The sequence below is a fragment of the Rhinopithecus bieti genome, unplaced genomic scaffold, assembly GCF_001698545.2.
Source record: "Rhinopithecus bieti isolate Rb0 unplaced genomic scaffold, ASM169854v2 scaffold_12640, whole genome shotgun sequence".
Taxonomy (NCBI): Eukaryota; Metazoa; Chordata; class Mammalia; order Primates; family Cercopithecidae; genus Rhinopithecus; species Rhinopithecus bieti.
Window position 1 is genome coordinate 340,569 of NW_016807406.1, and position 22,238 is coordinate 362,806.

At 38.5% G+C, this 22,238-nt stretch overlaps 1 protein-coding gene and 1 long non-coding RNA gene across 9 annotated transcripts in view; one reads left to right on the forward strand and one right to left on the reverse strand.

Moving 5' to 3' along the window:
- The window catches only part of LOC108535576 (uncharacterized), a 43,223-nt gene extending 42,573 nt beyond the window's left edge, over positions 1-650 (forward strand). For both annotated transcript variants that reach the window (XR_001887271.1, XR_001887272.1), the window contains one exon: positions 437-650. This is a non-coding gene — a long non-coding RNA (uncharacterized LOC108535576). The remainder of the gene's footprint in view (positions 1-436) is intronic.
- CNTN4 (contactin 4) overlaps positions 1-22,238 on the reverse strand; it is a 1,016,652-nt gene that overhangs the window by 271,234 nt on the left and 723,180 nt on the right. The window lies entirely within an intron of this gene.

Below are 22,238 nucleotides of genomic sequence, written 5' to 3' on the forward strand. Positions count from 1 at the left end.
ATAAAATACAAATAAAGTAAGGGACAAAAACCTTTTTTTTGACACTGAGTCTTGCTCTATTGCCCAGGCTGGAGTGCAGTGGTGTGATCTCAGCTCACTGCAACCTCTGCCTCCTGGGTTTAAGTGATTCTCCTGCCTTAGCCTCTGGAGTAGCTGAGATTACAGGCACCTGCCACCATGCCCGGCTAATTTTTGTATTTTTAGTAGAGACAGGTTTCCCACGTTGGCCAGGCTGGTCTCAAACTTCTGACTTCAAGTGATCCGCCTGCCTCGGCCTCCCAAAGTACTGGGATTACAGGTGTGAGCCACTGCACCTGGTCGGGACCAAAATGTTATGCTAGGTCTAATATTCCTAAGTCAGTGTACACTTGAGATACAAATGACTCATTCACAGAAATGACTTCTGACCTTTTTATTTCCTTTTTTTTTTTTTCAGAGCCTCTAATTCTGCAGCCATGAACATCACTATGAAAATCCTTGATACACTTATTTCAGAGTAAAAGGGAAGGATTATTCAGAGCTGTCCTAGGTGCTGATTCCAGCCCTCACAGTGTTCTCTCTACAACTGCCTGAGGTTTTTCTTACCCTGTTCAGTTATACCAAATAAAACCGTACAATTTAGATATTACTTTGGAATTACAAAAATATCATTTTAAACCATAAATACTTTCAAAAGTATGGGCTTGCTGTTAATCATTTTCAGTGAAGAGTGAATTAATTCAATCAGGTTGCTTTCACTTAACAAGTAAGTAAGAGCAGTATGGAGTCTTCAAATGTAAGTTTTGAATAACCAAAGAAGAATCAAAGGAAAATTTAATCTATGAAATAGTGGATAAGGTAAAACAGTGCTGAGAAAGTTCAAGAAGGATAATGACTTAAAAAACTGGATGAGGAAAGTGGTGTGTGGAGACTGCCAAAGACAAATTTGCCTAGGGTCAGCAATCCTCTATTTAGCAAAATGGAAGGTTATTCTCCTCTTTCTCTTCTTGCACTACATTACTAGATCATACATCACTCTTTGTTTCCAGGAACAAAACCTAGGCAAGAATTAAAAATAGCATAATCAATATTACATGTTAACAAGGCTTCCTAACTTTGGCAGTTTAACCACTTTATAAATATTATCTATTTAGAAGAATGTTAAGGCCAGTTCCATCCAGCTTAGCTAAATAACATAATTTCTCAATTTCTATGTATTTATTCATTCAGTCTTCACCACAACTCTTTGAGGTGGGTTCTATTACTATTCTCATTTAAAAGAAAGAAAAATAAACATCCAAGAGCTTAGATTAGAATACGGATTTTCCCGACCCAGAAGTCCCTATATATAACTTCTATTCTATATCAAATTAAATAACAGGGATGAAACCATACTTGTTGATGGTCTGTTTGACTGTTTGAGATTCTCACACTTTTTCACCCCTCAACTATTATTTTTTTGACTTTACAGAAAATAAAGGTTGCTTGGCTGCCCTTTTCTCTGGGAGCGTACGGCATTCCTGATAGCTATTTTTATTTCTCATTTTAGTTCTTTCCTTTTCCTCATTTCTTTGACATACTCTATTTTATCTAGACCTTTGTGCTATTTAAGAGGCCAAAGAACAACTCAATTTAAAATGTCTGAGTTTCCCTGTGTGTTCCACAAAAAATGTACACCTATGTAACTCATGAGGTTACTGCAATTAGTGAGATATGGCATCGTTAATAATGTTGTTCTCCTTCGGAGACAGGTGCCCTAACATGCAAGCTATTATTACCAGCATTTTTCTCTACGGGAGCTCATCTCTTTTCCCATATCATCCTGACTCAGGAGTGTTAATGGTTAGGCAGTTGCATTCTTTATCTTTGGTTTCATACTTACGTAACACAAAGAGAAACAAAGGTTTCAGAAAGGCATTTGGCCTAGTAAATTTCTGAATAAAATATGGACCCTTTGCTGTGCTCTGCAAAGGCCCTTCAGGATCCAGTCCCTGCCTGTGTCCCTGGCTTTGTTCCCTGCCACTTCCCTAGTTACTTATTTATACCGTAATGGCCACATTTTGCTTTCTGTTCTTCAACCACTTTGCAGCTAACCCAGTCTCAGGACCCTTGTCCTTGCTGTTCCCCTTGTTTGGAGTGCTCTTCCCCATTCTTTGGCTTATCATGTTTAGTCATTAGGAACCAACTCAAATGCCCCTTCTTCAGAGCAGCAATACCTGAGGGCTTAAGTAAAGTCAACCGTGACCTGGCTCCAGTTACTCTCTGTTACATCCCCTCTTTACTACATCCTTCCCAGCAATCACCACCACCGTCATCTGCAACTACGGTTCTCATTTGTGTACTTTACTGTCTCCATTCCCTCCCCAAATAAAAGCTCACTGTGGGGCAGGAATCTTGCCAGTTTTTATGAGGCTATAGCCAATGCCCAAAACAGTGTCTGATACATAGTAGATACTTAATTAGTTTTGTTGAACACTGCTCTTCTTCCTGTTTCACAGGCTGTGGTGGTGGTCAGTGAGAACTGTTGGACTAGTGTGAACTTCCTTATATTTGTCCTCATGACACACTGTTTTCCAGCACCTTGGCTACAAAGGACCTCTGTATGCTCAATAGCCAGGGATGCTCTGGAGAATAACTTCAAGAAAGGGTGTCCAATCAAGGACATGGAGCCACCTACTCTCCTGCATCCCCTTCCTTAAAAGGAAAGCAAAGAGATAAACTAAAATTGGAACGTAATCAGCATATGAAATGCAGTTATTTCTTTGCAAAATAAATACCCTCCCACCCAGTCGCCCACTCACCCCTGCCCCAGGGAATGCCAGAGATGATGAAAACATGAAACAACTCCTTGCAAATTGCATGGGTCTATTATTTGTGATTAGGGCTGTTATTAGCCAGTCAATGATATATCATACAATTATCTTTTCTTCATCTAGTGTGATAATTTTATAACTGATAAACTTATGATCATTATAGCTTTGACGGAAAGAAATATGATTTTTCATTTTGAATTTTACTTTATAGACTTTTTTCTCCCCAATGAAAATTAAAATTAGCAGGTTGTAATTCATTGTACCAATATTCTTAATAAACAGGCACCTTAGAAGGCAAATCAGATACATTCAAGTAACACCAGAATGAATATTCTCTGAAGAAAATGCTGAAAAATTATGCATCAAGAGGCCATGATAAAGTCAGTAATCTACAGAAAAAGCCTTGGAAACGTATTACTAAATGTAGACGTAAGGGCCACAGATCATGATCAAACCCCAGAGACTACAAATCTGTGAGCCATACAATTGGTCATGAAAAACCCTGCTTCAAAGTGAAAGAAATCTCTTCATCTCAAACTTTTTCACTCAATTTCTTTTCTTTTATTAACCTTTCAGGAATATAAACCTAGGGAGTGAACTCACTACCATATTTGCTTACACTTAGTGGCAGTGGATACAATCTCTTAAGAAAGAGGGGGCAGTTTCTCACTTCCTACTTGTAAATGAAACTAGATCGACGTTCAAGTAATTACACCTTCTCTTAATTCTATCCAAAGAGTAGGTATTTTTTTCCTCCAAGAAGCTTGGGAGGAAACTGCACTGATATTTACTTTAAAAGGAGAGGCAGATGTTACCAGTACTTCCTGGCATCCATGCTCTGCAGAAGAAATTTTGCTTTCAAAGCTAATAGAAGACGCTTCACTATGTACTCAGTTTCAGGTTTTTGAACTAATAAAGTAGGCATTTCATTACTAAATGCCAGTCATGCTTAGATTCATTGCTCCTAAGAAACTGGACATGCTTTGCATCATAGCTATTTTAGGAAAATCAAAGGTATGGGGAGTAACAGGTTTGTTTAATCACTGGCTCAACAAGGGCTGTTTCTCTCTCTTTTCCATCCTCTTTGAGTATAAAGTGTATCTTGGGATACTGGAAGCTGAATTCGCTGTATACCAGTAAAAAATTTTTAAGGGCAAAAAAAAAAAAAAAAAGGTTCTGTATGTAAATGAAATTCCCAGATGAGGAGCAGCTGTTATTTACGTTGAATTTACGTTGCTTCGGCAACTTCAACCATATATTTTTATCTCATTTAATTACCGTTTTGAAAATAAAACCATCATCAAATATACATGCAAGCTATGTGTTTATTCATCATCTATTTAGATTTTGCAATGGGTGCTGTTTCCCTGTTCTCATTTTCACAAAGAAGAATCAGAGATAAGGCTGCAGTGTGTTAAACCTGTCAATTCTTAGAAATGCCATTGCTCATGCCCCTGGCTCTGAAGTGCACTTTGTGGTAGTTAAGAACCAATAAAGATTCATTCAATACCTACAATATGCCTACTATTGGCACCTATCATAATGCCAGCCACTGTTTTAGATACTGGGGATACATCACTGACAACACAAAACAAAGCAAAATCTCTCTTCTCAAAGAGCTTAATGTAGGTAAGAGATGAAAAACTAAATAAATAAATCACACACAGTGTCGTTGATGCGCACTACAGAAAAATAAGCTAGGGAAAATGGACAGTGGATGTTAAAATGAAAGTTTGAAAAGAAGAAGTAATATAAAGTAGAACCTTTCTGCTTTCCATCCTAAGTGCGGGAGGATAAATCACTCCCCGCTTTGCCAACTCAGCTCTCGTCCCCCACCGAGGCTGCCAAGAAGGGCACAAAGTAGTACCAAGTGACACAGCAGTCCTGATTTAGTTTGGTACTTTCTTATTTATAACTGATGTGGAAGTCATCTTAGTTCATGTAACACCTGAGGAAACTAATAAATAAGCATTTTCACGTTGTATCTAAAAGTTAAAAACAGCTCCCTAGCAAAACAAAACTTCTAAGCTGCTGAAGAAGTGGGAGAAACAACTGAGGACACATGTGAAATACACACTGATTTGCTAAGAGAAGACAATTAACAAACTAGCATGGTGATCATCTGTGTCGGCAATGGATAGTTACTGTTTTCTGCCTCCGAAATCCTATGAAGCCAGAGGATTTCAGTTAGGAAGATCTTCCCATCCTTTGTGCGGCCTGACACCCCTCCCTTCTTCAATATTACTTGTGGTGCCATGTGTGGAAGATGTTGTGAGGAATATGAAGACCAACATGGTCCCTGACCTCAAGACGTTTACAATCCAGATATGATAGGCACATCCGTGGCTCTATTGTAAGGTATAAAGAAAGTATGTAGAGCATTCCTGTAAAAGTGTGTAGAGCAAATGCTGTAGAGTATTAGAAAGTGCCATGAGAGTAGAAAAAACAGTCTACTTTTTGCTGGCGGTGATCACCCCATCAACATTCCATCTTCACAGACTGCGGACCCAGAACAATGAGGATAAAGGGACTTGAGTTTTCGGTTTAGTTCTGGGATAAAAACCTGGCCAATTTCCCCGCCTTTGGCATCCACGACCTGGTTCCTCTCAATCTCCACCTCGGCCCTGCTCACTGTCCCCACTGTTTTTTTTTTTTTTTGTTTTTTTTGTTTGTTTTTTTGAGACGGAATCTTGCGCTGTCGCCCAGGCTGGAGTGCAGTGGCGCGATCTCCGCTCACTGCAAGCTCCGCCTCCCGGGTTCACGCCATTCTCCTGCCTCAGTCTCCCGAGTAGTTGGGACTACAGGCGCCTGCCACCGCGCCCGGCTAATTTTTTTTTGTATTTTTAGTAGAGACGGGGTTTCACCGTGTTGGGCAGAATGGTCTCGGTCTCCTGACCTTGTGATCTGCCCCCCTCGGCCTCCCAAAGTGCTGGGATTACAGGCTTGAGCCACCACACCCGGCCTACTGTCCCCATTGTTTTTAATGCAGGTCAGTGTGCACAGACAGTGCCAAGGTACAGCCTCACCTCACCACAAGGCACAACTGAATTCTCATGAGAGCTTTGGCATCAAGTGAGTTCAAGAGAGTTACTCAAAGCCAGACTTTATCAATATTGAGACTACTCATACTCTGGTTTTCAAAAATATGAGCCAAGCTAATATCCAACTACATTCTCATTTTCCCCGTCAGAGCACTGGCCTGTCATCTTTCCATCTTCACAACATTGCTCCTGAGATCATTTTCTGTTCTGATTTCTTTGAGTTTGTCTTTGCTTTGCAACTTTAATAGTGCAGTTTTCGGCAACTGAATTGTAGCGCAACTCCAATTGCTCTTCTGTACGAGAAACTTTACAGCTGCAAACCTCACGTGGCACTTGAATTTCCACAGGCTTCTTTAAAGATCGTAGACGAAGCCACAGTGATCAGGATGCTACACAGTGCAGCAACTGACGATTTTTTTTCTTCTCTTTTTTGAGACTGAGTCTCGCTCTGTCGCCCAGGCTGGAGTGCAGTGGCTCCATCTCGGCTCACTGCAACCTCCGCCTCCCGGGTTCACGCCATTCTCCTGCCTCAGCCTCCCAAGTTGCTGGGACAACAGGCGCCTGCCACCGCGCCTGGCTAATTTTTATATTTTTAGTAGAAATCGGGTTTCACCTTGTTAGCAGGATTTTTTTTTTTTTTTTTTTTTTTTTTTTTTTACAGAGTTTTGTTCTTGTTGCACAGGCTGGAGTACAATGGTGCAGTCTCTACTCACTGCAACCTCCGCCTCCCGGGTTCAAGCAATTCTTGTGCCTCAGCCTTCCAAGTAACTGGGATTACAAGCTCCCGCCACCAAGCCCGGCTAATTTTTTTGTATTTTCAGTAGAGACGGGGTTTCAACATGCTGGCCAGGCTGGTCTTGAACTCCTGACCTCAGGTGATCTGCCTGCCACTGCCTCCCAAAGTGTTGGGATTACAGGCGTGAGCCACCATGCCCGGCCGATAAAGACATTTTTAAGTGTCCCTAAAATAGCCAGGCATGGTGTTGTGTGCCTATAATTCCAGCTACTTCGGAGGCTGAGGCAGGAAGATTGCTTGAGTCCAGGAGGTTGCGACCAGCCTGGGTAACACAGAGAGACCTTGTCTCATGCTCAAAATATGTGGGTGTGGTTGGGTGAGCTAGTGAAGATATTACAGATCTCAGGTATCCTGGTCCTTAAGTGATAAGAGCAATGCTCACACCTTTCTTGCCTAGTTGGATGTTAGCTAATTCAGCCACTTGCAGGTTGCAGTAAAAATAGTAGTATTTAGAGCTAAGATTTACTGAGTGCTTCCTATGTGCTAGGCACATATCCTAAGTGTTTTTCACGTATTAACAATATATAAAATCGAATCCTCTGAACAATCCATAAAGTAGGTAATTTTATATTCCTTTATATAGATAAGGAAACTGATGCCTGAACAGCAAAATAAATTGTTCAAGTACACATGGGTAGTAAATGATAATGCCAGAATGCTAACCCAGGTTGTCTTTCTCCAGATAAACTGATGGTTTTTCCTCATTCTAAATGTTTTATTGTGTGACATATTAGGCAAACAAAGAAAACAAATAATGTTTATGCAGAGTTATAAGAATACCCAGTGTAATAAATGAAGCACTGCCAGTAATGTTGAAGCCTCTGCGTATTCCTCCCTGACTGTTTCCCTACTGCTGATTATTTTGTTTGTCATGTGTTTCTTCCTTATGGTTTTACCACACATATATGTGTGTACGTTTGTGTGTGTGTGTGTGTGTGTATGTCTGTGTGTATGCAGACACATGCACAAATATATATATCCCTAAATAATGTATTGTTTGGCCTTGAAAGTAATTTGTACTTCATAAAAATGGAATTGTACTATGCATTCCTCTAATACTTGCTATTTTTACTCAACATTATTCCTTTGAGTCTTAGTCTCAATGGTTGTAGCTGTGGTTCATTCATTTTCATTGTGTGGTAATGGTTCTTTATAAGAATTTACTGCCAGGCTCAGTGGCTCTCACCTGTAATCCCAGCACTCTGGGAGGCCAAAGCAGGTGGATCACCTGAGGTCAGGAGTTCGAGACCAACCTGGCCAACATGGTGAAACCCTGTCTCTACTGAAAAATACAAAAAGTTAGCCAAGCGTGGTGGCAGGCGCCAGTAATCCCAGCTTCTCCAGAGCCTGAGGCAGGAGAATCACTTGAACCCAGGAGGCGGAGGTTGCAGTGAGCCAAGATCGCACCACTGTGTCAGAAAGAAAAAAAAAAAAAATTCCACAGCTAATATAGTTAATATATTATTTCCACTGTCCATCAATAGTTCTTTTCCCACTTACTTGCTATTATAAACTAAACTGGTATAAAAGGCCTGTGTCTTGCACATATTTTCAAGAGTTTCTTTGGTTTAGAGTATGCATATTTAAAAGTATAAAATACAAGTTTAGATTTATAAGTTTACAAGGTATTTATACAATCTGTTTTCTAAAATAGTTGGGACAATTTCAATCTTGTCTCCCTAAATGAGAATTCCTGTTGTTCCTCAACAACACTTATTATTTTAGTTTATGTCAATCTGGTGTCTGAAATGATAATTCATGATTTCTAATTTGCAAGCTGGTTTTTCATATATTTATGGGCCATTCACATTTCATCATTCTGAAAATGCCAGTTCATATCATTTACCCAGTCATATAAAAGATTTTTATTTTTCTTACTGACTCATTGGAGTTCTTTATTTACTTGGGAACCTCTATTTGTTACATTTTTATAAATGTCTTCTCCTACTATATCTCTGTCTTTTTCATTCTCTGGTATTCTTTGATAAATGACAGTCCTATGAATGCATCAGTCTTTTCTTTAAGGCTAACATTCATAATTTCTTACTTAAGAAATTCGTCTTTATCTTGAAGTCATAAAGATATTCGTCTACATTTGTTTTTCTAAAAGTATTTAATTTTGTGTTCTCATTTAAGTCAAGTCATTTAAATCAATTTGTGTCTTCAATTGCTTTCAGCCACAGCACCATACTGCTGGGTGTCTACAGTCAATTCGCATTGCTGGCAGTAGTTATGTTCTCTGCAAAGTTGCCCCAGGCACTGAATTAGTGACTACTAAACCGTAGGGGAAATACAGGGTTAGGTTTCTGCAAGTCTCTGGTCACACCATTTTCATCAACCAATCAATACATAACCTTGCTTTACTTGTTTCTATTTGAAGACATGGTATTTAATATATAATGCTGACTCATTAACATTGAATTCGTAGTCTGAAAGAAGCTCATCTGACACGTATATTTTCTGTAAGGCACGACTTTCTTGTGCTTATGAACACTAGACAGCACCTCAGTGCTATTTCCTTGGGCTATTTTAAACAGTGAAATCACCAACAAAAGAGCACAAAAATGCAAACAACGTGCCACTAAATAGACAGCAAAAAGCACACTTGTTTATACACCTAGAGCTAAAACAAGAAAGCAGAGTGTCACTTTGTTTAACCTCAGCTGGGAAAATAAGTGTTGGGTGACTTAAATATTTTGCTGCTCTTCATAAGTCCACAAATGACCATAAAGGCTCCAAAAGTATTGATGTGGGGGTTACCAATAAATTTCAGAGATGGGCACTTGGTGGGCACTGGATAAATGTTACTGTTAAATATATTGTCTTAGCCCATGCTTCAGGTATAAAAATGATTATGAAAAAGATGATAATGATAGTAACAATACTAATTTAAAATGGTAATAATGGCAAGAACAAAATTAGAAGTAGTGGTAATAATAAGAGTAGCAGCAATCAGACCAATAATGATATGTTTCCTTATATTTTAGAGTACTTATTTTAGCAAATAGAGAAAACTACAACATTTTTACTAATAATTCATTTGATTATGAAAACATCTCGGTAAGCAGACACGGATGGCATTAAGTATAAACTTTAATTGTAGAAGATATTTGAAACTCCGAAAAGTTAAGAGGTTTGCTTGGAGTTAAACCTCTAATAAGTAAATTGTCTAGGACCAGAATAAAAAACACTTTCAGGGGAGACTACAATCTCCTTGAGGGCAAAAATGACATCTCATATTTCCTAGGCTCCCAAAACCTACCTCAGTGCCTGACAGAGTTGGATATGCCATGAAATTTTATTCTTCATCATGACAATGATACAAGCAATGCTATATTGGATTGAAGAGCAGAAGCATGCTATTTTAAAACAGGGACCCATGTTTTAATAATGCTTTATTTTTCTCCAAAGAACATCTTCATTATTTTGCTAAGATTCATAATAGGGAAAAATTATCTTATGAAATTGACATACTGTGCCTACAGTGATATGTGAGGCTATAAAGATTCAACAACCTGGTTCAGCTGTGTTATTAATATTGCTCCTCTTGATTTGTGTTAATTGGAATATTTTAATTGATGCAATGTTTTACTGCTTTCACAGCTTGAGTGAGTTGAAGTACAGAGAACAATTTTTCAATAATGAAAACTAACAAAAGTTACCCTGATCTTACTAAGTTCTATATGGAAGTACTGTGACAAACAGACTTCACAAATTCACTGAATAGAAAATGGGATAAAAACCAGATTCATTCATTCAGTTCTCTTAACATATGTTCATAAAGCAGAGTCCAGATCTGCTCTAAGGTCATGGAACACAACAATGAACAAAACAGACAAATACTCCTGCCCTTGTGGAAGTGCCCTTGTGGAGCTTACATCTGACCAGGTGAGGCAGGAAAATAATACCATGACAAAAAGTTAAATAGTGTGTTAGTGTGTTAGAAGGTCATGCAGTGGTAAGAGGAAAAACAGTAGCATCAGAGGGATTGAAAGCTGGGAGTAGGAAGGAAGGCCATAATTTTTAAAAATGGACTCAGAGTAAGTTTCAGCAAGTAGGTGACATTTGAGTAGAGACTTGAAAGTGGCAAGGGGTTTAGCCAGAGGAATATTTAGGGGAAAACATTCAGGTAGAAGAGAGGACTCTTAAAGACAGGATTCTGAACATCTTTGAGGAACATCACAGAGTCAGTTTGGCTGGAACAGAATGAATAGGGGAGATACAAATTAAGACATGGAGTCAGGGAGGTATTGGGACAGAGAGGGGACCTCTATAAGATCTTTAGTTCCTAGTCTGAGTCAATATGGAAGCCACTGCAGGTTTCTGAACAGAGGAGTGACATGGTTTGACTTATAGTTTTGTAGTTATTCAACTCGATTCTCTTCAACTAGAATGATTGCTTATTACATATCTGGCAGAGAACTAAGAAATGAAAGATGCAAAAATGAATTAAGATAAAGCTCCTGCCCCTGAAGAACTCCTCATCTTGTAGGAAGATGTGGACAATTACCAGATTCAAAACAGATAATAAGAACTTCAGTGGTATGTAAACAAAATGCTGTGAGATTACAAATGAGAAAGCAAATTATTTTCTTGCAGGATAAAAATAATAAGAAATTACATAACATGCAGTCTAGACCTGAAAAAATTTAAGATTTTAAGAGAAGAAAGAAGAAATAAATAGAATGTCAGGGTAAAGAACAATATGCACAAAGACAAAAGCATTAAAAATACGCAGTGTGGTATCCAAAGCAATCTACAGATTCAATACAATTCCTATCAAAATACCAATGTCATTGCTCACAGAATTTTTCTAAATCTTAAAATTAATGTGGAACCAATAAAGCAACCTGTGGTACCTGAATAGCCAAAGCAATCTTATGCAAAAAAAAAAAAAAAAAAAAAGGAGGCATCACATTACCCAACTTCAAATTCTACTACAAGGCTATCAGTAGCCAAAACAGCATGGTACTGGTATAAAAATAGACACATAGATCAAGAGACTAGAATAGATAACCCAGAAATAAAGCCACATACCTACAGCCAACTGAGGTTTGACAAAACTGACAAAAATATACACTGGGGAAAGGATAACCTATTAAGTAAATGGTGCTGGGAAAATTGGATTGTCATATGCAAGAGAATGAAATTGGACGCCTATCTCTCACCACATACAAAAATAAACTCAAGTTATATTAAAGGCTTAATATTACCTACTATGTACCCATAAAAATTAAAACTTAAATTTTTTCTAGAAATTACACATGAAAAAGTTATGACCTGAAACTATAGAAGTTTGAGGCCAGCCTGGCAAACATGGCGAAACCCTGTCTCTACTGAAAAATACAAAAATTAGCCTGGCATGGTGGCAGGTGCCTATAGTCCCAGCTGTTTGCTTGGGAGGCTGAGGGAGGAGAATCGCTTGAACCCGGGAGGCAGAGGTTGCAGTGAGCCAAGATTGTGCCAGCCTGGCCGACAGAGCGAGACTCCATCTCAAAGAAAAAAAAAAAGACCTGAAACTATAAAAACACTAGAAGAAAACCTAGGAAAACTCTTGCAGACATTGGCCTATGCAAACAATTCATGACTAAGATCTCAAAAGCAAATGCAACAAAAACCAAAATAGACACATGAAACTTAATTTAAAAGCTTCTGCACAGCCAAAGAAATAATCAGCAGAATGAACAGACAATCTGAAGAATAGAAGGAAATCCTGCAAACTATGCACCCAACAAGGAACTAATATCCAGAATCTTCAAGGAGCTTAACCCAACAACAACAACAAAAACCTATATAACCCTAATAAAAGGCAAAGGATACAAACAGACATATTTTAAAAGAAGGCATACAAATGACCAATAAGTATATGAAAAAAAAGTTCAACATCACTAATCATCAGAGAAAAGAAGTTAAAATTATAGTGAGATGTCATCTCACAACCAGTCAGAATGACTACTATTAAAAAGTCAAAAAATAATATGTTGGGGAGGATGCAGAGAAAGGGAACATCTATATACCATTGGTAGGAGTGTAAATTAGTACAATTCTATGGAAAACAGTATAGAGATTTCTCAAAGAACTGAAAATAGAACTACCATTTGATCAAGTAATCCCACTACTGGGTATATAATCAAAGGAAAAGAAATCATTATATCAAAAAGATACCAGGTGAGTGTGGTGGCTAACACTTGTAATCCCAGCACTTTGGGAGGTTGAGGTGGGTGCAGTACTTGAGCTCAGGAGTTTGAGACCAGTCTGGACAACATGGCAGGGCCCCATCTCTACTAAAAATACAAAAAACAGCCGAGTGTTTTGGTGCATGCCTGTGGTCCTAGCTACTTGGGAGGTTGAGGTGGGAAGATCACTCGAGTGCAGCAGGCAGAGGTTGCAGGGAGCTGAGATCACACCACTGTACTCCACCCTGGGTGACAGAGTGAGACCCTGTCTCAAAAAAAAAAAGAAAAAGAAAAAAGAAAAAGATACTTGCATTCACATATTTAGAGCAGCCCTATTCATAATAGCTAAGATAAGGAATCAACCTAAAAGTCTATCAACAGATGATTGGATAAAGAAAATGGGAGATAGATAAATAGATAGATAGACAGAGATAGATAGATATATGTGTGTGTGTATATAGTGTGTATGTATATATACACACTATATAAACATACACACACACACACACACTGGAATATTACTCAGTCATAAAAAAAGAATAAAATCTTGTCTTTTGTAGCAACATCGATGGAACTGGAGGCCATTATCTTAAGAGAAATAACCCACAAGCAGAAAGTCAAATACCACATGTTCTCAAATGAGAGCTAAAATGTGTGTACATATCAACATAGAGTGTGAAATAATAGACACTGGAGACTTGGAAGAGTGGGAGGGTGGGAGGGTTTGAGGGATAAAAAAAAATACTTAATGGGTACAATGCACATTATTTAGATGATGGTTATACTACAATCCCAGACTTCACCACTACAGGATATATCCATGAAACAAAATTGCAGTTTTACCTTCTAAATTTATACCAAGAAAAAATACTCAGTGTGGTCATCAAACAGTAGTAAGGTGTCTGCACAAAAATAAAAGACATGAAGCAAGAAATGTGAGTAAGGGTCATAGTGTAACAGACATTGTTAATACCCTAGATTTTACTTTTCTTCCACAGAATAATCTTACTAAACAGGAATGCCTTAAAATATTTTATGATTAAGTTGTGAAAGATTAAAACTATATTGACCTCTTGGAGATTCAGTTCATTCTGGAGAAAAAAACTTTGCAGTAAAGGGACTTGTTTAACTTTAATCTAACATTTCATTTGGGCACTGAACTCTTCGGAGCTCTTTTTTTTTTTTTTGAGGCGAAGTTTCACTCTTGTTGCCCAGGCTGGAGTGCAATGGCGTGCTCTCAGCTCCCTGCAACCTCCGCCTCCCAGGTTTAAGAGATGCAACTGCCTCAGCCTCCTGAATAGCTGGGATTACAGGTGCCCACTACCACACCTGGCTAATTTTTGTATTTTTAGTAGAGACGGGATTTCATCATGTTGACCAGGTTGGTCTCAAACTCCTGACCTAGGTAATCTACCCGGCTTGGCCTCCCAAAGTGTTGGGATTACAAGCGTAAGCCACCACTCCCAGTGTAGCTTTTTAAATTAACATTCTGGGCTGGGAGTGGTGGTTCACGCCTGTAATCCCAGTGTTTTGGGAGGCTGAGGCAGGAGGATAGCTTGAGGTCTGGAATTCAAGACCAGCCTGAACAACATAGTGACACCCCGACTTTACAAAAAATTAAAAAAATTAGTTGGGCATGGTGGTGCACACCTATAGTTCTAACTACCTAGGAGGCTGAGGCAGGAGGATCACTTGAGCCCAAGAGTTGTAGGCTGCAGTGAGCTTTGATCACGTCCCTGCCCTCTAGCCTGGGTGACAGAGCAAGACCCTATCTCTATGGAAACAACAACAATAACAAAACATTGGGCAGAAGCAGAATTCACCAGTTTGGGAATACTCTCATAAGCAACAAGGGCTATTGTAGGAATCTGAGTATGAAGTAGGGGTGGGGTATTGAGCAACATCATAGTATCTGGGTTTTGGAAACTTAACTCTTAAGGAATGCTATAAAGTCAGGATGACTATTTTGGGAATACAGCAGTAGAATAGGATGAAGCTAAAAATAAATGCAAACTTAGTTGTCACCTTTCCCTTAATCTCTCTTCAAGAAAATTTTAAAGAACACCGGATCTTATATAAGGACTTAAGCAATTAACATTTCTTCTGATAAGTCTCAAAGAAAAATGCTAAAACACAATGTGAACTGGTAATGCGTATTCATCTTTATTCAGAACAGTGGTACTAGCCTAAATTAGATTTCATTGAATTAATGTAGCAGTGAGAAAATCTGGGAGTATATTTAGCTTGTGTATTAAGTACGGGTTTTATTTTAGATTCTAGCTTTTCATTTTTTTCTCAGAGAAATAAGGGCACATTAAAACTATACTATAGAATTAAAAGGAATATTGAAAAGTGAATTTAATCAAGCGATATTTTTAGATTAGGGTATGCCAAAAGATTCTGCTTGCTTGCCTTTAAAAAACTTCAAATACATGTCATGCCATACTGATGAGTGCTTCAAATTTTCACACTTTGGTTTCCAGAAAACCTTCAAATATAATCCTTTAAGAAACATCTCCCAATAATTCAATTTTAGTAAGAACTGCAATGATGAAAGAAGGTAAAAGCTACCAACTTCAGTTGGTATAAGTTACAGTGTAGCTTGTTCAAGTCCCTATTTTTGGTCCAAAACCAAGTATTTAACCTAATTAAGATGCACTTGGATTTAATTTAAAAGAAAACAACAAAGACAATCTTAACCTTTACATCTTATGGGTCCAGAAAGTCCCAATCAACAATTCTCTAGTGAGAATAAAAAATCCTGTCCTTTTCTTCAGATATTTCTGAGATTAATAAACTAAAAGTCTAAGAAAGAGTTATTTATACTTTCTGCAATCATGAACACATAAACATTAGGTGTAAAAGATTACTCATAATCATATGTTATATATTTTTCTTTTTACACTGATCACATGTATCTATTTTGGATACAAGACAAATTTGAATCAAAAGATACCCACTTGTGGCCTGGTGCGGTGGCTCATGCCTGTAATACCAGCACTTTGGGAGGCCGAAGTGGGTGGATCACGAGGTCAGGAGATCGAGGTGGATCACGAGGTCAGGAGATGGAGACCATCCTGGCTAACATGGTGAAACCCTGTCTGTACTAAAAATACAAAAAATTAGCCGGGCATGGTGGCAGGTGCCTGTTGTCTCAGCTACTTGGGAGGCTGAGGCAGGAGAATGGTGTGAACCCCATAGGCGGAGTTTGCAGTGAGCCCAGATTGCACCACTGCACTCCAGCCTGGGCAACAGAGAGAGACTCCATCTCAGAAAAAAAAAAAAAAAAAAAAGATACCCATTTGTTACTCTAATATAAGACTGCTAGGACTAAAAAATGATGCTTCTCACCATTTAACAGAATAGATTATGGAGAGTCCCTTCCTCTGTGGGAATGTCACTGGAGTTGTGAGAAAAAGGTATTGGGAGCACACCAAATCCCAGTTACACAAGTTCCTTTCCACGTTTTTTGGAGAGAAGAAAGAAGAATGTCAGATGAGAATGGAAAAACAATGGACATAGATGATGTCACTTTGCACCAGACCCTAGAGAGAAGGGGATGGATGTTTGAACTAATGCCACCAGGAAAAGGTCAGAGCCTTTCAAGATCAGTGTCAGCCTGTCGGGTCCAATTTTAGTATTTAATCTGTCTAATTTAGATTATTTGCTCATGACTATGATACTTTAAAAACAGTAATTTTTTTCAGGTTATTTAATCATTTAAATATTCCAGTGGGCTTGATAACTCTTACTAAAACTAGCAGACCATAATAAAACTTACAGAATGGAAATATGTATATTACACAGGAATCTTCTTAACCATGGACAGAGAATTATGGTATTTTAAAGTGTTATGCAATTAATGTTTGTCCCCTCCCCACCCCTCAAGTTCTCTGTTAAAATCCTAATCCCAAAGTGCATTTGGAAGTAGGGCCATTGGTAAGTGATTAGATCATGAGCATGGGGCTACCATAAATGGGATCAGTCCCCTTAATAGACCCCACAGAGCCCCCTTACCCCTTCCGCCATGTGAGGGCACAGTGACAAGAAAGCAGTCTGTGAACCTGGAAGTAGGCCCTAACCAGGCATTGAATCTGCTTGCGTCTTGATTTAGTACTTTCCAGGCTCCATAACTGTAAGAAATATGTTTCCTTTGTTTGTAAGCTCACAGTCAATGGCAGCTTACAGCAGCCTAAACAGAATTGAAGATGTAAGTTTTCAAAGGACTCAAGAGATGACTTATTTCTATCTCTAAAGGAAGTTGAAGCCTTGAGCTGTCAAGTGATATGCTGAACATGCCCTATTTGAGGTAGAGCCAGGGTCAGAACCCAATGGAAGAAGGTATTTTCAATCTTCTTCCATTCCACCATTTTACACTATGCTAACAGTTATTGCAAAGTTTGTTCTAAAACAGTGATTTTCCATGAACAAAAAAGGGATTCATTATCAAGAGACTGGGAGTTACTATGTATTGTATCTCCTTTTTGGGACTACACAACATACATTACAGCATCAAAGATTCCCAGAAGTCTTTTAGAAAACAAAGATGTGAACTGTTAATTGTTACTCTCTCTGAGAATCAGTGTCCTTCCTAAGCATACCCTTAGAACTGCTGCAGCAGAGCTTCTTGCCTGTAAGTCTTTTTCTACTGATGGATCGGGCACCAGACATTTTTTGCAGATGTAGAAACATTTCTTTGATGATTTAATTATCTTTGTGGCTCAGAATCTGTAAAACATGGCACATGGTTTTCATTATTTGTTCCAAACTATTAAAAGAGATAAATGAACAGGAAAACATGCCTAACAGATATGGTGAATTTGAAACATGTTAAATTTCTGTATGCTGTAAACTTTATGCTACAAACGTCACCACCAACAAAAATATGCATGGCAGTACATGTTTTTATTTGGTATTTCCAACTAATCATAGCCTACTAGCAAAGTGGCAGGCAGTAGTTGGTCATTTTTCTCAGACAGGAATTTGAGTGATTCATTCTTGAAGATTCATTCATAGGAATGGGTTACTACCTGAATGCTATGTGGGCCCTTTTTTTTTTAATGTCTCAGAATCTGAAGTTCCACATGATTTTGTTTTCTGCTCCTTATTGTGTAGTCGGTAACTGTAATTAAGGCAAGAAAGGGTTACCTTTTCTGTTATTTTTCCTAGATAGCATGGAATAAGGTAATACGGTACTGGTAGCAGCAGTGAGGTGACTGCAAAGTTCTGGAAATGTGGCTGTTGAAACAAATGATTTTTGGAAAATGCAATTAAGAAATGATACTACCAAAACATCCCTCAAATAGTAGTGATTAAGAACTGAAAAGAAAAATCACTGAGGTTCTTGACAGCTTCGATGCTTTCATTAAACCAATATCATGTCATATTCCATGAAGGCAATCATCGATAATTAAGGGACAAAAATCCAGTAAAACTCAAAGTTACTGGATTTGTTCCGTTACAGATGGAAATAAACCAAATGGTTGTGAGTAAAATCTAGAAATGGAGAAACATTACTAGTAGTAATAGCAAGGTCTTAAAACTTGTTTTTGGACCTCATCTGACAAGGTCTTACAGGTTAATAAAAAAGATTAATAGACTAGATGAATAGATAAGATGATCAACCAAGTCTTCATATAGCTTTGGAGAAACAAGCAGAAGCGTGATAGGAATTGAGAGTGAGAAGTGTGACCTTTGTTTCCAGCAAGAAAACCCGTTTCTATTTAGAATGAAGCTAATTGTTAATTTTTGTTTCATTTGAACTCTGTCTTCCTGTTTTGAGCATTTTATACAAGGTTAGCTTTCTTCATTTCATTGCCTATAATGTGGAAATAATTCAGCAACTGAACTTGCAGCTCCTCAGCAACCATAATGAAAACAATAATACTTCCCCAAGGAGGTTACGTGTCTCAGGTCATTGGTGGTGTGACAGAGATGTCCCTATCTTTTATGAAAGCTAAGCTCTGCTTTGCAAATCTTCACTCATCAGAGGAATGTTCCCATAAACACTGGTATTTGAGAATGTATATTTTGAAAACACGAAGTATAAATATATCTTATATAAAATTTGAGGTATTTATTACTATACCCATTTTAAAACAGCCTAAACTAAGGATTTCTCTCACCCTATTCTCTCTCACAAGGGTGGGAAGATACTGAAGTTATAACAAAACACTTCAATATTAGAAGTGAGTGCTAAGTGAATGGAATTGGTTTTGACAGGTGTCTCTTAGCAAGACGGTTTCTGTAGCTGATTCTTCCTGAAGGACTTCCACATTCAGTGGAATAATGCTATCAAAAATCCGAGTGCATGTGTTAATTCAATTGGCTTTTACCATTCTTGCTTAGGAAGCTCACAGCCAGAATTAGCACATATTCAGCATCAAATGAAAAGATGTGTGTACCAATCAGTTTTAGATATTTTAAAAACATCTCACTCAAAACTAAGAGTAGCATTAATATTCAAGCAAATTAATGTTACTTCTGTCAAACTAGGAGGATCATGGATCTTGAAGGGATTCATCTGTGAAATAAAGATTACATATTAAGCCATTATCACCAAGATTGTTGTGTAGTGGGAATTCCTGTTATTTGATTCAGACAGTATAACACTTATCATTGTAAAAACATCCAAATTAGAATCCTTGTCAGGAAAATATAGTGTAAAAATATGGGCTAAATAAGGGTCCCCCAAAAGATATGTCCATGTCTTAAATGCTGGGATGCATGAGTGTGACTTTAATTAGGAAAAGGGACCTAGGCAGATATAAATAAGGTAAGGATTTTAAAATTTCACTTATTTATTTTAAGTTCAGGGGTACATGTGTAGGATGTGCAGGTTTGTTACATAGGCAAACGTATGCCATGGTGACTTGCTGCACCTATCAACCCATCTCATAGGAAGGTAAGGATCTTGAGATAAGGAGATCATCCTGGATTATCTAGGTGGGCCCTAAATCCGATGACAAGGGTTTCTAAGAGTAAGGCAGAGGGAGATTAGACAGACAGACAGACAGACAGAGGAGAAGGCAATATGAGGACAGAGGCAGAAATTGGGAAGATGTAGCCACAAGCTCAGGAATGCAAGGGCAGCCATCAGGGGTGGAAGATGCAAAGATTCTTCCCTAAGGCCCCTAGAGGCAGTGTATTCCTATTAAGTTTTGGGCATCTAGCCTCCAGAACTGTAAAAGAACACATTTCTTTTGATTCAAGCCACCAAATGTAGGGCAATTTATTATAATAGCTGAGGAAACTAATACATCAGGTTTGTATTCTTCTTGTCCATGACCTTGGTGAACTCTTACTACGTGTGTATAGACCTCAGTTTCTAAATCTTTTTTTTTTTTTTGAGACAGGATCTCACTCCATCACCCAGGTTGGAGTGCAGTGGCACAATCACAGGTCACTGCAGCCTCGACCTCCTGGGCTGATGATCCTGCCCCTTCAGCCTCCTGAGTAGCTGGGACTAGAGGCACATGCCACCATGCTCAGCATTTTTTTTTTTTTTTGTATTTTTTGTAGAAACAGGGTTTCGCCATGTTGCACAGGCTAGTCTGGAACTCCTGGGCTCAAGTGATCAGCTCATCTTGGCTTCCCAAAGTCCTGGGATTACAGGTGCGAGCCACCATGCCCAGTCAGTTTCCTCATCTTTAAAAAGTGATTTCTGAACTAAAAAATAAAAATAACACCACCACCATTATTTGCAAAACTCCTTACAGTAATCCTGTGAGTTACATGATAAAACTCATTTTAATAATCTCAGAGAGGTCAAAATGTGGAAACTGAAATGTTGCTGACTCAAACCTTGGTCTGCCTTTGTTGTCTTCATCCTTCAATGCATACTATGTTTAAAACACTGTAATTTCTCTTGTGACACAGAGTTTACAGGCTAGCAGAGAATACAAGTATTAAATAAGCAACCAAATCCAAGCTCATTTGAATCTTATCTAAACAAAAGTAATAATATCTGTTAGGTCTGCAAAATGGTGATGGAAGATGCTGATTGTCATCAAATACTTATCTATTTTATGCGCAGGATTTGCATAAAAATAAGATCATTTTCCTTGTAACAGAATCAAGTCAAGAAAATGCACAAGTTATGGATGGCAGAAAAAGATAGCTCATTGGTCATCCTCTGAACTGCTTTTACAGAAGGTGGATAGGTCTATGACAGACATCAAACTTGCCCTGCTACAACCAAAGCAGTTGGATAAATTCATGCAACACTCACAGAAAATAAAGTGATTTTCCTGGACTTAGGACTTGGTGGCTGATTTGCCTGGCATGTTAAATAGAAGGTTCTCAAGCAGAACATTACACAGCAAGCTTGTCAGCTGGGGGTCCCAGTCACATCAAGCACATCTGCCTACTTAGGCCCTTACTTTGCTGTGCTTGACCGATTCTGCTCCTTTCCCTTCTGAGGAGCGTGTGAAACGACTATCCCTGAAGATCTTTCAGAAAAAATAGCAAGCATCTGTCCTAGATGGCTGGGTCATTTACTTGATGGAAGGCAGCAAGCAGGCCCAGTGTATCTCTTGAGATCCACTATGGCTCAATGCCTTTCTCTCTCCAGTTCACTTCACCACAACTAATCCCTTTACATGGCCCCAAATACAGAAGATGGAACCTGGTCCAGGTGAGGCAGTAGCACTCAGAAGATGAAGATCTAACGAACTCAGGTTTGAATTCTAACGTCACCACTTAACGGTGTGACTCCATCTAAATTACTTTCCTTGACTTCATCTTGGTTTTCTCATTTTAAAAAGAGATAATAATTTTTCCCCTAAATAAGAAGTGAAATTATGCTTGCAAATCGTGTAACCTGGCATGTGGTAAATGCAAAGCACTAAATGGCAATTGCTGCTATTATTATAATCATCATTATTATTAATTGTACCTTCTCAAAGGAAGAGCTACCTTACTTGGATACTCTACTAAATGGCTAAACACCATAAGCATTTTTTCTAGTCTATTGTAACCAGAATTAAGGGCCAGTTCCAAACAATGGAAAACTTTACCCTTAATCTTGCAATCAGATATATACTTTTCCAAGTCTCCTCTAATTTAGCTTCTTTTATTCTTTAAAAAAAAAAAAATCTCTACATTGTTCTTTGGGTTACCCTCTATTTTCTACCAAAATAAATTCGAGTCCAGGCATGATGGCTCACGCCTGCAATCACAGCACTTTGGGAGGTCAAGGCAGGTGGATCACTTGAGGTCAGGAGTTTCAGACCAGCCTGGCCAACATGGTGAAATTCCATCTACTAAAAATACAAAAATTCACTGGGCATGGTGGAGCAAGCCTGTAATCCTAGCTACTCAGGAAGCCGAGACAGAAGAATCGCTTGAACCCCGGAGGCGGAGGTTGCAGTGAGCTGAGATCATGCCACTGCACTCCAGCCTGGGCAACAGAGCAAGACATTGTCTCAAAAGA